Consider the following 15,245-nt stretch of genomic DNA (forward strand, 5'->3'; position numbering starts at 1 on the left):
AGGATATGGCTTTGGGGGTGATCAGTGAAATGTACCTGCTGGAGTACCTGCTATGTGTGGATGTTGCTATGGAGACCAGTGAGCTGAGATAAGGTGAGGCTTTACCTAGCAAAGACTTATAGACGACCTGGAGCCAGTGGGTTTGGAGATGAATATGTAGCAAGGGCCAGCCAATGGGAGCATACTGTAACGGTTTTGACTTGAGGTTATTATTTATAGGGGTGCCAGGTAGGTTGTGCCTACCAGAGAAAACATTGGTTTCTCCTTCTAGTTTGGGTGGGAATGAGTCCCATCTGGTCCGTCAAGTCTACACCAATACAAAGGACTTATGTAAAAGTCAGGATGGAAATAAACTTTTCATAAACCCTTAAAACATTGGAAAGAACTTCAAAAACAACTATATTCTTTTGCGTGGGTTGTATTAGCAACAACAATGATTACACACACATATAATAATATCACAATGAGTTCTGGTTCCTCCAGAAATGTCCTGTACCTCGGGCCTAAAGAGTCCAGCCCGGTAAAGGAGTTCAGGGAACTCCCGTGACCTTAGTCACGCAATGTTTGTCCGTTCATTCAAGTGTAGCGTAAACCCAGTATTAATCATACAATCAATATAACAATTATTTTACCACAGAACTTTAAAGCGTATCAACTCTTACTAAGTCCTCAACTACAACTAACTACATAAATCATCGCAGTATACCTCACATCAAAACAAATGAAATACCGTATACAAAAAGGTTGTAGTCAGTCGGTCAGTCAGACAATCCAATCCGCCAACAGATCTCCAGCGGAGAAAGGCCACGAAGAACGGAAAGGTGTAGTCCACGGACGCAAAGAGTGGATCCGATCCTGGGTAAACTCTCTTAGGCTACAAAACACACGTTTAACGGCAACAAAACAACGGAATAGAGAAGCTTCGGAACTGAGGGTTGAACACATCCTCATTCACGTCTCCATCACAACCCCACTTTTGCGCAGCTGATGCTGGCTATTTAATTGGGAATTAAAGGGAAAGCGCCCTATTGGAAGGAGCTGCACTGAGACGGTTCAGAAAGGGCCGTCACAATACAGGTCGCAGTGGTGGGTAGAATATGGGGCTTTGGTAACAAAACAGATGGCGCTGTGATAGACTACATCCAATTTGCTGAGTAGAGTGTTGGAGGCTATTCTGTAAATGACATCCCCGAAGACTGTAGAATTAATTTTGGATTGGAGATGCTTAATGTGATTCTGAAAGGACAGTTTACATTCTAACCAGACACCTAGGTATTTGTAGTAGTCCACATATTCTAAGTCAGAACCGTCTAGAGTAGTGATGCTAGGCGGGATGGCAGGTGCGGGTACCAATTGGTTGAATAGCATGCATTTAGTTTTACTGCCATTTAAGAGCAGTTGGGGGCCATGGAAGGAGTGTTGTATGGCATTGAATCAAATCAAATCAAATTTATTTATATAGCCCTTCGTACATCAGCTGATATCTCAAAGTGCTGTACAGAAACCCAGCCTAAAACCCCAAACAGCAAGCAATGCAGGTGGAGAAGCACGGTGGCTAGGAAAAACTCCCTAGAAAGGCCAATACCTAGGAAGAAACCTAGAGAGGAACCAGGCTATGTGGGGTGGCCAGTCCTCTTCTGGCTGTGCCGGGTGGAGATTATAACAGAACATGGTCAAGATGTTCAATGTTCATAAATGACCAGCATGGTCGAATAATAATAAGGCAGAACAGTTGAAACTAGAGCAGCAGCACAGTCAGGTGGAAGTTGAAACTGGAGCAGCAGCATGGCCAGGTAGACTGGGGACAGCAAGGAGTCATCATGTCAGGTAGTCCTGGGGCATGGTCCTAGGGCTCAGGTCAGTTTAAACTGGAACAGCAGCATGGCCAGGTGGACTATGGAAGCTTGGTTAGAGGTGAGTTAACCTCTCTGGGTTAAGGCCAGTGAAAATGCAGTGCGCCAAATTCAAATAAATTACTATAAAAATCTAACTTTCATGAAATCACACATATAAGATACCAAATTAAAGCAAAAATGCTTTTCGGCGAAAGCAAACAATGCTATTTTCTGAGGATAGCACTTCCGTAAATATAGAGAGAGAAGCATATTTCAACTCTAATAATATAATCATGCCTTACCTTTGACGAGCTTCTTTTGTTGGCACTCTAATATGTCCCATAAACATCACAAATGGTCCTTTTGTTCGATTACTTCCATTGATATATATCCAAAATGTCCATTTATTTGGCGCGTTTGATCCAGAGAAACATCGGTTCCAACTTGCGCAACGTGACTACAAAATATCTCAAAAGTTACTTGTAAACTTTGCCAAAACATTTCAAACTACTTTTGTAATACAACTTTAGGTATTTTTTTAAGTAAATAATCAATCAAATTGAAGACGGGATGATCTGTGTTCAACACAGGAAGAAAACAAACTGACGCTACCTTTCTGGTCACGCGCCTATATCTAACAGTACACTTGAAGTGACCCTCGTTTTGAACAGGGCTACTTCTTCATTACACAAAGAAAAACCTCAACCAATTTCTAAAGACTGGTGAGTTCCAGTGGAAACGGTAGGTCCTTTAGAAATCTGGATTCCCAATGAAATCCCATTAAAAAGAGAGTGACCTCAAAAAAAAAATCTGAATGTTTTTTCCTCAGGGTTTCGCCTGCTACATAAGTTCTGTTATTCTCACAGACATGAGTCAAACAGTTTTAGAAACTTCAGTGTTTTATATCCAAATCTACTAATAATATGCATATCTTATCTTCTGGGGATGAGTAGTAGGCAGTTGAATTTGGGATTGAAAATATTGCCACCTGTCACCAAGAAGTTAACATGCATGAAACCAAGGCTTTTACGGTTACAGAAGTCAACAAATGAGAGTGCCTGGGGAATAGATGTGATGCTGGGGGCTACAGGGCCTGGATTAACCAGACATCACCAGAGGAACAGAGGAGGCATAGGATAAGGGTACGGCTAAAGGCCATAAGAACTGGTTGTCTAGTGCGTTGGGAACAGAGAATAAAAGGGGCAGATTTCTGGGCGTGGTAGAATAGATTCAGGGCATAATGTCCAGACAAGGGTATGGTAGGATGTGAGTACAGTGGGGGTAAACCTAGGCAGTGAGTGACGATGAGAGATCTTGCATCTCTGGAGACACCAGCTAGGCCAGGTGAGGTCTCTGCATCTGTGGGGTGTGTGACAAAAGAGCTATCTAAGGCATGTTGAGCTGGACTAGGGGCTCTACAGTGAAATAAAACAATAACTAACCGAAACAGCAGAAGACAAGGCATATTGAATTAGAGAGAGGCATTTGTATTCGATTGATCATAGGCTCCAATGAGCAGCAATTTGTGGGTTCGGGAGCTGTTTTTGTAGTCGCTACTATGCTAGGCGAGTGAGTGGAAGGCACGGCGTTCAGAAAGCTAGCTGGTCGGGAATAGCAGATGGGTCTTCAGTAACATCGCAACGGAAAAGCCTGTTGAAACCACCTCGGACAATTACGTCGGCAGACCAGTCGTGATGCATCGGTGAGGTCCGTGTCGGCAATAACGGGTCCAGGCCAATTGGTAAAAGAAGTATTGTAGCCCACGAATTAGCGGGTATGCTTCTTCGGCTAGCCGGGAGATGGGCCTAGCTCGAGGCTAGCTCAAGGCTAACTGGTGCTTTCTTCAGGACAGAGGCGTTAGCCAGGGGTAGCCACTCAGTTGCAGCTAGCTAGCTAGCTGCGATGATCCGGTGTAATGTCCCAGAGCTTGTGGCAAGAACCCGGTGATATGCTCTGTGTTGACTGGCAGGTATTGACTAAGTTAAAGTTGGCTGGTGACCGAGCTGAAGGTGAAGACCGCTAGCCGTGGCTAACAGTGACTACCAGCTACCAGCTCTGCGCTGTGCAGACTGGCAGGTATTGACTAAGTTGGCTGGTGACCGAGCTGAAGGTGAAGACCGCTAGCCATGGCTAACAGTGACTACCAGCTACCAGCTCTGCGCTGTGCAGACTGGCAGGTATTGACTAAGCTAAAGTTGGCTGGTGACCGAGCTGAAGGTGAAGACCGCTAGCCGTGGCTAACAGTGACTACCAGCTACCAGCTCTGCGCTGTGCAGACTGGCAGGTATTGACTAAGTTGGCTGGTGACCGAGCTGAAGGTGAAGACCGCTAGCCGTGGCTAACAGTGACTACCAGCTAGTAGCTAGTTAGCTGGCTAGCTGCTGATTGAGGTTCCTGTTATAATGTATAAAATTAGCAGATCCGTACCACATCGGGTGAGGCGGGTTGCAGGAAAGTATATTTAGATTCTAGGTGGAAAGTGAGATTAAAATAAATACGAAAAAAAACTGAGATCAACTATTTACATGGGACAAGACGGGACAAGGTAAACATGTCCGACTACTACGCCATCTTGGATTTATGTGTGTCTGTTTGGAGAAATATAATCTAGCAGCCCCAGTGGCAGCCAGACAGAGGCCCTGGCTCACAGAGAGGATGAGATTTAACAAAGATCAGGAAACTATTTATATTTTTGAGGATATATATTTGTTTTAGGCTCTAAACTATGTCCATATATCATTCCATAAAAATGCTAACTGGTACCGGGGACCTTCAGGTTAGTCTTGTGAGGCTTGTGTGCATCCTAGAGCAAAACAGAGAATGTTATCGTGTCTCAAGAGTTTCATCTTACAATAGAGTGGTCATAATGGTAGGCAAAACCGTTCAGACACTACATATGTTTTTGTGAGAAGATTTTCAGGATGTCTAATGGCATGTCTCAAGGTGTATGTGACCAACCATCACGATTCAGTCTTACAGTTGAAGTTGTAAGTTTACATAGACTTTAGCCAAATACAATTAAACTCAGTTTCACAATTCCTGATTTAATCCCTGTAAAATGTCTGTTTTAGTTCAGTTAGGATCACCACTTTATTTTAAGAATGTGAAATGTCAGAATAGTAGTAGGGAGAATTATTTATTGCAGATTTATTTTCTTTCATCACATTCCCAGTGGGTCAGAAGTTTACATGCACTCAATTAGTATTTGGTAGCATTGCCTTTAATTAAATTCTTTAATTTGGGTCAACAGTTTCGGGTAGCCTTCCACAAACTTTCCACAATATGTTTGGGGAATTTTGGCCCATTCCTCCTGACAGGGCTGGTGTAACTGAATCAGGTTTGTAGGCCTCCTTGTTTGCACACGCTTTTCTGTTCTGCCCACAAATGTTCTATGGGATTGAGGTCAGGGCTTTATGATAGCCAATCCAATACCTTGACTTTGTTGTCCTTAAGCCATTTTGCCACAACTTTGGAAGTATGCTTGGGGTCATTGTCCTTCTGGAAGACCCATTTGCAACCAAGTTTTCACTTCCTGACTGATGTCTTGAGATGTTGCTTCAATATATCCACATATTTTTCCTGGCTCATGATTCCATCTATTTTGTGAAGTGCACCAGTCCCTCCTGGAGCAAAGCACCCCCACAACATGATGCTGTCACCCCCGTGCTTCACGGTTGGGATGGTGTTCTTCGGCTTGCAAGCCTCCCCCTTTTTCCTCCAAACATAACAATTGGTAAATATGGCAAAACAGTTCTATTTTTGTTTCATCAGACCAGAGGACATTTCTCCAATAATTACAATCTTTGTCCCCATGTACAGTTGCAAACCGTAGCCTGGATTTTTTTATGGCGGTTTTGAAGCAGTGGCTTCATCCTTGCTGAGTGGTCTCTCAGGTTATACCGATATAGGACAACATTTAGGACAACATTTGAGAGCGCGCTGACCCAGGTGCTGGAGGGAGTACGGAGCTGGAGGTTGAATGTTTGAAAGGGTACGGGACTATAAAAAGTTTGGGAAGCACTGCTATCAAAAGGAACATCAAATTCGACGTACCAATTCGGATCTGCTTAAAAATACTTATAGAACCCATTGCCCTTTATTGTTGTGAGATCTAGGGTCCACTTACAAACCAAGAGTTCACAAAATAGGACAAACACCAAATTGAGACTCTGCATGCAGAATTCTGCCAAAATATCCTCTGTGTACATCATAAAACACCAAATATTGCCTGCAGAGCAGAATTAAGCCGATACCTGCTAATGATCATAATAACAGTTTTTGTCGTATGAAGAAGAGGACTTTAAACAAAGAACACTAAACAAAAAAACAAAGTGAATCACCGAAACGGTCCTGTCAGGTGCAAAACACTAAACAGAAAACAACTACCCACAAAAACCATGTGGGAAAAAGCTACCTAAGTATGGTTCCCAATCAGAGACAACGATAGACAGATGTCCCTGATTGAGAACCATACCCGGCCAAAACAAAGAAATACAAAAACATAGAAAAAATAACATAGAATGCCCACCCAAATCACACCCTGACCAAACCAAAATAGAGATATAAAAAGCTCTCTAAGGTCAGGGCGTGACAGGCCTTTGAATTCTACAACCACCTAAAAGGAAGCAATTCCCAAACCTTCCATAACAAAGCAATCACCTACAGAGAGATGAACCTGGAGAAGAGTCCCCTAAGCAAGCTGGTCCTGGGGCTCTGTTTACAAACACAAATACACCCCACAGAGCCCCAGGACATCAGCACAACTAGACCCAACCAAATCATGACAAAGCGAAGATAATTACTTGACACATTGGAAATAATTAACAAAAAAACAGAGAATGCTTTTTAGCCCTAAATAGAGAGTACACAGTGGCAGAATACCTGACCACTGTGACTGACCCAAAATTAAGGAAATCTTTGACTATGTACAGACTCAGTGAGCATAGCCTTGCTATTGAGAAAAGCCGCCAAAGGCAGACCTGGCTCTCAAGAGAAGACAGCCTATGTGCACACTGCCCACACAATTGAGGTGGAATTTGAGCTATTCTTCCTAATCTCCTGCCAAACGTATGAACATATTAGAGACACATATTTCCCTCATATTACACAGACAAATCCAATTTTGATAAACTCCCATATCTGTTGGGTGAAAGCCAAAGTGTGCAATCACATCACCAATATTTGTGACCTGTTGCCACAAGGAAAGGGAAACCAGTGAAGAACAAACACCATTGTAAATAAAACCCATATTTATGTTTACAGTATTTATTTTCCCTTTTGTACTTTAAACTATTTGCACATCATCACAATTCTGTGTATATCGATAATATGGCATTTTAAATGTCTTTATGCTTTTGGAACTTTTGTAAGTGCAATGTTCACTGTAAATGTTTTATTGTTTATTTCACTTTTGTTTATTATCTATTTCTGTCACGCCCTGACATTAGAGAGCCTTTTTTATTCTCTATTTGGTTAGGTCAGGTTGTGACTTGGGTGGGAAAATCTGTTTCTATTTCTTTGTTGGACTACTATGGTTCCCAATCAGAGGCAATTGTTTATCGTTGTCTCTGATTGGGGATCATACTTAGGCAGCCTGTTTTCCAACTGAGTTTGTGGGATATTGTTTTTGTACAGTTACTGTGTAACCTGCAGAACGTTACGTTTGTTTATCTTTTTTTTTTTGGTGTTCATCATAATAAAGAAAGATGTACGCTTACAACACTGCACCTTGGTCTCATTCCAACAATGGACGTAACAGAAGATCCCACCACAAACGGACCAAGCAGCGTGGTCAGGAGAAGAGAACACAACAGAAAACCCGAGAGGCAGCCGCAAAAAGGGGGGCAGAAGACGTGGCATTGGTGCTGAGGGGTGAGTCCGAGACCGAAGAGGAATTGTTGGACCGTTTGAGCGAGGAGTGGTTGGCAGTGGAGAGTGACAAAATAGTTTGGAGGGTTTGGAGTCTGGAGCAAGACAGTCGCTTTGAGGAGCGTGTGACCCTTCAGACACCATGCTTTGCGGTTTCACGTACTGTGTCTCCAGTGCGCCTTCAAAGCCCAGTGTGTCCTGTGCCTGCAGTTGCCGGGCTAGGGTGAGCACCCAGCCAGGACGGGTTGTGCCAGCTCTGCGATCCAGACCTCTGGTGTGTCTCCACGGCCCAGTATATCCTGTGCCAGCTCCACGCACCTGGTCTCCTGTGCGTCTACCCAGCCTAATAAACCCTGTGCCAGCTCTACGCATCAGGCCTCCAGTGTGTCTCCCCAGCCCGATAAGCCCTGTGCCAGCTCCACGCACCAGGCCTCAAGTGCGTTTCTCCAGCCCGGTGCGTCCTGTGCCAGCTCTAAGCACCCAGCCTCCAGTGGTGAACCATGGCCCGAAGCCTCCAGTAATGATCCACGGCCCGAAGCCTCCATTGATGATCCATGGCCCGGAGCCTGCAGTGATGATCCATGGCATGAAGCCTCCAGTGATGATCCATGGCACAAAGCCTCCAGTGACGAACCGCAGTCTGGAGTCTCCAGCAACGGTCTGCAGTCCGGAGTCTACAGCGAAGGTCTGCAGTCTAGAGCAACCAGCGGGGGGTCCCATTCCAGAACCGCCTGCGAGGGATCCCAGTCCAGAGCCTCCAGCAATGGTCCCCAGTCCGGAGACTCCGGAGACGGTCCCCAGTCCGGAGCCTGCGACGACGGTCCCAGGTCGGGAGCCTGCGGCGACGGTCCCCGGTCGGGAGCCTGCGGCGACGGTCCCCGGTCGGGAGCCTGCGGCGACGGTCCCCGGTCGGGAGCCTGCGGCGACGGTCCCCGGTCGGGAGCCTGCGGCGACGGTCCCCGGTCGGGAGCCTGCGGCGACGGACCCGGTCGGGAGCCTGCGGCGACGGACCCGGTCGGGAGCCTCCGGCAACGTTCCCCAGACCGGAGCCTCCAGCGACGATCGGTGGTTCGGTTCCTCCAGCAGTGATCTACGGTCCAGAGTCCGCGACGACGCGATCTACGGTACAGAGTGCCCTGCGATGTTCCCTGCCCCAGATGCGCCACCGAAGTGGTGAGAGCCTCAAGCAGAGTGGGGTCTGCATCCCACACCGGAGCCTCCACCGAAATGAGATGCCCATCCGGACCCTCCCCTATAGGTTCAGGTTTGCGGACGGGGTCCGCACCTTTGAGGGGGGGGGGTACTGTCACGCCTTGACCTTAGCGAGCCTTTTTTATTCTCCATTTGGTTAGGTCAGGGTGTGACTTGGGTTGGCAAATATATGTTTCTATTTCTTTGTTGGACTAGTATGGTTCCCAATCAGAGGCATCTGTTTATCGTTGTCTCTGATTGGGGATCATACTTAGGCAGCCTGTTTTCCAACTGAGTTTGTGGGATCTTGTTTTTGTACAGTTACTGTGTAGCCTGCAGAACGTTATGTTCGTTTATCTTTTGGTGTTTTTTTGGTGTTCATCACAATAAAAAAGATGTACGCTTACCAAGCTGCACCTTGGTCTCATTCCAACAACGGACGTAACAATTTCATTTGCTTTTTCAATGTAAACATATGTTTCCCATGCCAATAAAGCCACTTTAATTGATTTGAATTGAGATAGAGAGATTAGCAACCATAAGGAGTAGGGGAGATAAGGATGGAAAGAGAGAGAGATGAGCAACCATAAGGAGTAGGGGAGATAAGGATGGAAAGAGAGTGAGATGAGCAACCATAAGGAGTAGGGGAGATAAGGAAGGAAAGAGAGAGAGATGAGCAACCATAAGGAGTAGGGGAGATAAGGAGATAAGGATGGAGAGATCAAGAGAAAGATAGAGAAAGGAGTTTCTTCTCTCTTCACAGTAGGGGGAGATAAAGTCAGTAAGCAGGGCTGGAAGGTGGGAGGAGAGGGTGAGGGGAAGGGGATGGTGAGGAGGGGTGAGGAAAATGGTGAGGAGGAGGGGGTAGAGAGGGGGAGTAGGAGTGGGAGGGGAGGAGGACGGGGAGGAGATTTCCTAACCACAATTAAATCTCTCTTTACAATAAGAGAAAAGGGGAACTGCAGATGAGGACCGCAGGAGAGACATAAACAGGGCTATAATCCTCAACCCCATATTGATAGCAAAATGGGGCCATAATCCTCACCCCCATATTTATAGGAAGATGGGGCCATAATCCTCACACCCATATTGATAGGAAGATGGGGCTATAATCCTCACCCCCATATTGATAGGAAGATGGGGCTATAATCCTCACCCCCATATCGATAGGAAGATGGGTCTATAATTGTCCTATTCGGTGTCCTGTGTGAATTTAAGTGTGCTCTCTCTAATTCTCTCTTTCTTTCTCTCTCTCGGAGGACCTGAGCCCTAGGACCATGCCTCAGGACTACCTGACATGATGACTCCTTGCTGTCCCCAGTCCACCTGGCCATGCTGCTGCTCCAGTTTCAACTGTTCTGCCTTATTATGATTGGACCATGCTGGTCACTTATGAACATTTGAACATGGCCATGTTCTGTTATAATCTCCACCCAGCATAGCCAGAAGAGGACTGGCCACCCCACATAGCCTGGTTCCTCTCTAGGTTTCTTCCTAGGTTTTGGCCTTTCTAGGGAGTTTTTCCTAGCCACCGTGCTTCTACACCTGCATTGCTTGCTGTTTGGGGTTTTAGGCCGGGTTTCTGTACAGGACTTTGAGATATCAGCTGATGTACGAAGGGCTATATAAATACATTTGATTTGATTTGATAATCTTCACCCCATATTGATAGCAAAATGGGGCCATAATCCTCACCCCCATATTGATAGCAAGATGAGGCCATAATCCTCTCTCCCATATTGATAGCAAGATGGGGCTATAATCCTCACCCCCATATTGATAGTAAAATGAGGCCATAATCCTCTCCCTCATATTTATAGCAAGATGGGGCTGTAAGTATCACCCCAAAAAATCTTGAGAAAAAAATGTAGTAACATTTTAGTCCACTTGACACAACTAAATTAAAGCAAGGAATTGATTAGGTGGTTCCTGGTCCTATCAGGGTTACAGCAGCAGCAATTATTTACATCACAGAGCCAAATACAAGTACGCCGTTTTTATTTTTCTCACTGGCTGCAGTTAGAAGTTCAGCAAAGACACAGATCCAGGATCAGTTTGCCTTCCTTGAAAACCTGTCCTTAAAGCTGGAATCCATAGCGGTGAAACTGCCACTTCCGTTTGCAATATTACTACAACAAAGAAATTATTTCAAACAGTTGTTTTCCCTCAACATCATTGAACAGCAGAGTATGTACTATAGTGGAATGAATGGAAACATCTACAGCACACACACAGACTAGTCTTGCACTGCACCCTCTTCACTGGACACACACAAATTGAGCCATTTCAAGCAGCATGAAATGTGTCTCAGTGTGCAATACCTTGCACTTGGGATAATAAACACGTCTGTGGTAGGCAGAGGACTGTAAAATAAAATAAAAATCTAAAACCGTGGCTCTCCATGAAGTTGGACACACACACACACACACGCACGCACAAACACACACACAGCACAGGAATATAGAGGACCTGCTGTCATCACTGTTCCGACTCCACTCCTCTCAGGAGGAATCTACATCCTGTTCTGAGGGCGGTAAGTTCACGCTGGCTAGACAAAGTTGTCATTGTTTTATTTTTGCTCTGCCTCTGAATTCCCTCAGCTACTGCATGCTTTTCTAAGTTACTTGGACGCTGTGTGTGTGTGTGTGTGTGTGTGTGTGTGTGTGTGTGTGTGTGTGTGTGTGTGTGTGTGTGTGTGTGTGTGTGTGTGTGTGTGTGTGTGTGTGTGTGTGTGTGTGTGTGTGTGAGTCTTCATACGCTGGTGTCATGGTAATGCATTTCCCATGTCCCTGAGGTGCGCGTCGTGACTTTGTGTGTGTGTGACAGAAAAACCCAGACAGACAGATAACAGCCAGAGCAGATAAATACTTGCAGACATGCCTGAGAGGAAGCCTGTATGTGGTGTATACTGTAAACACTCATTATGAAGCAGTGATTTCTGAAAGGCTTTATTAGTAGAAGATCAGAGGTTAACAAAGTGAAATGTTCAAAGTTCAAGTGTTGTGTAAGACAACATACTTCACTTACCGAGGAGCATTTATTTTATTGTTCAAGGACAATGTTGAATTTTGTGACATCTTGACTGTGGATTAAAAAATGTCTGGGTGGAAAACCTAAAAGTATTTAATAATGCTAATTACTATGTATTATTTGCATTGTTCTTTGGTTGGGTAGGCAACAGGCGACCAGGAAACATAATTATGGATTTTGCCTTATTGGGCTACAAGATTGTGAATAGACAGATTGATTGTTTAACAACAAGACTGATGCCTGCACAACTTTGGGGCAAAACATACAGGGTTTGCTTAGAATTCAACTATTGTTGACAACATGTAAACTACACTGAGTGCACAAAACACAGTTGGCTGGTTCTCCTTTAGGTGGAAGACCATTCTTGATACACATGGGAAACTGTTGAGTGTGAAAACCTGGCAGCGTTGCAGTACTTGACACAAACTGGTGCGCCTGGCACCTACTACCATACCCCATTCGAAGGCACCCTCTGAATGGCACACATACACAATTCATGTCTCAATTGTCTCAAGGCTTAAAAATCCTTATTTAAACTGGCTCCTCCCCTTCATCTACACTGATTGAAGTGGATTTAATAAGAGACTAATTGTATTTGTCACATGCGCCGAATACAACAGTGAAATGCTGACTTACAAGCCCTTAATCAACAATGCAGTTTTAAGAAAATACAAAAAAGTAAGAGATAAAAAATAACAAATAATTAAAAAGCAGCAGTAAATAACAATAGCGGAGCTATATACAGGGGTACCGGTACAGAGTCAATGTGTCAATTACATTTTTGGGGGGAGAGATTTTTCGTTCACGTTAGTGATTGTGCCTTATTTTTCTAGATTTTCAGTTGCATCAATAAACTGCCCTGGTTTGAAACAATATTCACTTAAGAGTGTCGAGGTAATTGAGGAAATTATGTACATGTAGGTAGAGTTATTAAATTGGCTTTGCATAGATAATTACAGAGAGTAGTAGCAACAGCGGGGGGACAATGCAAATAGTCTGTGTAGACATTTGATTAGCTGTTCAGGAGTCTGTTTAGAAGCCTCTTTGACCCAGACTTGGCGCTCTGGAATCGCTTGCCTTGCGGAAGCAGAGAGAACAGTCTGCGACGAGGGTGGCTCGAGTCTTTGACAGTTTTTAGGGCCTTCCTCTGACACTGCCTGGTATAGAGGTCCTGGATGGCAGGGATCTTGGCATCGGTTATGTACTGGGCCATACGCATCACCCTCTGTAGTGCCTTGCGGTCGGACGCCGAGCAGTTGCCATACCAGGCAGTGATCCAACCCGTCAGGATGCTCTCGATGGTGCAGCTATAAAATCTTTTGAGGACCTAAAGACCCATGCCAAATCTTTTCGGTCTCCTGAGGGGGAATAGGTTTTGTCGTGGTCTCTTCACAACTGTCTTGGTTTGCTTGGACCATTTCAGTTTGTTGGTGATGTGGACGCAAAGGAACTTGAAGCTCTCAACCTGCTCCACTACAGCCATGTCGATGAGAATGGGGGCATGCTCGGTCCTCCTTTTCCAGTCATCCACAAAAATGTCCTTTGTCTTGATCACGTTGAGGGAGAGGTTGATGTCCTTGCACCACATGGTCAGATCTCTGACCTTTTCCTTATAGTTGTCGGTGATCAGGCCTCCCACTGTTGTGTAATCAGCAAACTTATTGATGGTGTTGGAGTCGTGCCTGGCCGTGAGTGAACAGGGAGCACAGGAGGGGACTAAGCACGCACCCCTGAGGGGCCCCGTGTTGAGGATCAGCTTGGCGTATGTGTTGTTACCTACCCATACCACCTGTGGGTGGCCGGTCAGGAAGGCCAGGATCCAGTTGCAGAGAGAGGTGTTTAGTCCCAGGGTCCTTAGATTAGTGATGGGCTTTGAGGGCACTGTGGTGTTGAATGCTGTGCTGTCGTCAATGAATAGCATTCTCACATAAGTGTTTATTATGTCCATGTTGGAAAGGGCAGTGTGGAGTGCAATAGATATTGCATCATCTGTGGATCTGTTGGTGCGGTATGCAAATTGGAGTGGGTCTAGGGTTTCTGGGATAATGGTGTTGATGTGAGCCATGACCAACTTGAGTGCAACATGAGACATGAGTGCAACGGGTCAGTAGTCATTTAGGCAGGTTACCTTAGTGTTCTTGGGCACAGCGACTATGGTGGTCTGCTTGAAACATGTTGGTATTACAGACTCAGAAAAGGAAAGGTTGAAAATGTCAGTGAAGACACTTGCTAGTTGGTCAGCGCAAACTCGGAGTACACGTCCTGGTAATCCGTCTGGCCCAATGGCCTTGTGAATGTTGACTTGTTTAAAGGTCTTACTCACATCGGCTGCAGAGAGTGTGATCACACAGTCATGCGGAACAGCTGATGCTCTGATGCAAGTTTCAGTGTAGCTTGCCTCGAAGCGAGCATATATGTTATTTAGCTTGTCTGGTAAGCTCGTGTCACTGGGCATTGGCTGCGCATCCCTTTGTAGTCTGTAGGGCAAGTTGTGCAAGCCCTGCCACAACTGCCACAACTGACGAGCGTCGGCACCGATATAGTACGATTCGATCTTAGTCCTGTATAGAAGTTTTTCTTGTTTGATGGTTCGTCAGAGGGCATAGCAGTCTTGAAATCGTCAGCTGTACCCTTTAACTCAGTGCTAATATTGCCTGTAATCCATGGCTTCTGGTTGGAGTATGTACGTACAGTGACTGTGGGAATGTTATCCTCGATGCTAGGTAAAGCTCCGCCTTATCTCAGCTCACTGGTCACGATGGCAACACCCATCCGTAGCACGCGCTCCAGCAGGTGTATCTCACTGATCATCCCTAAAGCCAACACCTCATTTGGCCGCCTTTCGTTCCAGTACTCTGCTGCCTGTGACTGGAACGAATTGCAAAAATCGCTGAAGTTGGAGACTTTTAACTCCCTCACCAACTGCAAACATCAGCTATCTGAGCAGCTAACCGATCGCTGCAGCTGTACATAGTCTATTGGTAAATAGCCCACCCTTTCTCACCTACCTCATCCCCATTACCATAACGCAACGTTTCCTATTCATGAAAATCGCAAATGAAATGAAATAAATATATTCAAACACAAGCTTAGCCTTTTGCTAATGACCTCTTAGAGCAAGGTAACAGGAAATGGAAATGAGCAACGCCAAATGCTAATAGTACTCGATAAAACTCAAACTTTCATTAAAACACACATGCAGGGTACTCAATTAAAGCTACACTCGTTGTGAATCTAGCCAACATGTCAGATTTTAAAAATGCTTTTCGGCGAAAGCATGAGAAGCTATTATCTGATAGCATGCACCCCCCCCCCCCCAAA

This window comes from Oncorhynchus kisutch, linkage group LG17, assembly GCF_002021735.2.
Source record: "Oncorhynchus kisutch isolate 150728-3 linkage group LG17, Okis_V2, whole genome shotgun sequence".
In the NCBI taxonomy this organism is placed as follows: Eukaryota; Metazoa; Chordata; class Actinopteri; order Salmoniformes; family Salmonidae; genus Oncorhynchus; species Oncorhynchus kisutch.